This window comes from Neofelis nebulosa, chromosome X, assembly GCF_028018385.1.
Source record: "Neofelis nebulosa isolate mNeoNeb1 chromosome X, mNeoNeb1.pri, whole genome shotgun sequence".
NCBI classification, from domain to species: Eukaryota; Metazoa; Chordata; class Mammalia; order Carnivora; family Felidae; genus Neofelis; species Neofelis nebulosa.
In genome coordinates, this window is record NC_080800.1 from 115,529,410 (window position 1) to 115,531,138 (window position 1,729).

Below are 1,729 nucleotides of genomic sequence, written 5' to 3' on the forward strand. Positions count from 1 at the left end.
TAGGTTTTCAAGTGGTTAGGTGGAACAGAGCATAAATACAGGAAAGAAACAAGCATATGTGATTGAAGGGGACGTCCTTGAAACACATAGGTTCTGGAAAAGAAAAAAAGGTGAAAAGCGACAGAGAAGAACTCTTTGTCAATTGAGTGGTGAAGGGGAAAAGACAAAGGGCAAAATTTAGAGCTAACACGATGACAGGGAACCACAAAATCAGAGCACATGAACTCTCTCGTATCACAAACAGAAGCGCAAATTTATTAAGTATCTGGACTTTGTTATGCTGACAGAAGAGGGCGCCATTAAAGTAGGAATCTCAGAAAAAAACCCACAGTATAACAGATGAACACCAATAAAAAGATTAGCATATCTCTACAGAGTTGTTGCCAAGAGAGAAAAATTTATAGCACTAAATGCTTAAAACAGAAAGAGGAAGGACCTCGAATCAATCTAAGTGACCACCTCAAATAAACGAAAGAATAAAATAAACCCAAGTAGAAGAGATGAAATAATAAAGAGCAGAAAGAAATGAAATTGAAAATAGAAAATAGAGAACATCGATGAAACAAAAAGTTAGTTCTTTGAAATTATCAATAAAATTGACAATCCTCTCTAGCAAGACTGAAAAAGACAAAAAGAGAGAAGATACAAATGACCAATATCAGATATTAAACAGGGGATATTACTACAGATCCTTCAGCCATTATTTAAAAAAATTTTTTTTAAAACATATGAAATCATTTTATTACGCATTAAATTTGATTTTACCGGTTGTTGAAAAAAAATCAAATAATGGTAATGAAAGTAAATATATTGTTATCCCTTAACATAAATATGGAAGCTTCACGAATTTGTGTATCATCCTTGCACAGGGGCCATGCTAATCTTCTCTGCATCATTCCAGTTTTAGTATATGTGCTGCCGAAGCGAGCGCTCCTTCAGCCTTAAAGAACAGTAATGCAATACTATGAACATCCCTACTGACATAAATTCAAAAACATGGATGAAACAGACCAATTCCTTGAGAAACACAAGCTACCTAAACTCACACAATACAAAAGAGAAAATATGAATAGTCCTATAATTATTTTAAAAATTGAATTTGTAATTTAAAAGCTTTCATAAATCTGACCCTAATCATTTCACTGGAGAATTCTCCCAAACACTTGAGAAAAATTAGTATTAATTCTGCACAGTCTTTTTCAGAAAATAGCAGAGGACAGTACATCCACCAACTCATTGTGTGAAGCCAATATTACCCTAATAACAAAACCAGACAAAGGCAGTACAAAAAAGGGAAAAACACAGACCAGTATATTTCATGATCTTACACGCAAATTTTCTCAACAAATCTTTGCAATTCTTAAAAAAAATATTATTTTAATGTTTACTTATTCTTGAGAGAAAGAGAGAGACAGAGCACGAGTCGGGGAGGGCAGAGAGAGACAAGAGACACAGATCTGAAGCAGTCTCCAGGCTCTGAGCTGTCAGCACAGAGCCTGACATGGGGCTCAAACCACGAGATCATGACCTGAGCCAAAGTCGGACGCTTAACTGACTGAACCACCCAGACGTCCCTGCAATTCTTACATAAAAAAGAATTATACATCACGATGAAGTGGGGTTTATTCCAGGAATGCCAGTCTGGGTCAGTATTGGAAAATCAAAGCAATTCCCTATGACAGGCTAAAGGAGAAAAATCGCATGATCATATCAATTGTTGCAGAAGATG

The 1,729-nt window shown here is 35.6% G+C and overlaps 1 non-coding gene across 1 annotated transcript; it reads right to left on the reverse strand.

Annotated features, from left to right (window-relative positions):
• Window positions 1-825: 825 nt before the first annotated feature.
• LOC131503265 (U6 spliceosomal RNA) lies at window positions 826-931 on the reverse strand. Its single transcript, XR_009257369.1, has one exon. It is a non-coding gene; the product is annotated as a U6 spliceosomal RNA (small nuclear RNA).
• Window positions 932-1,729: the final 798 nt, after the last annotated feature.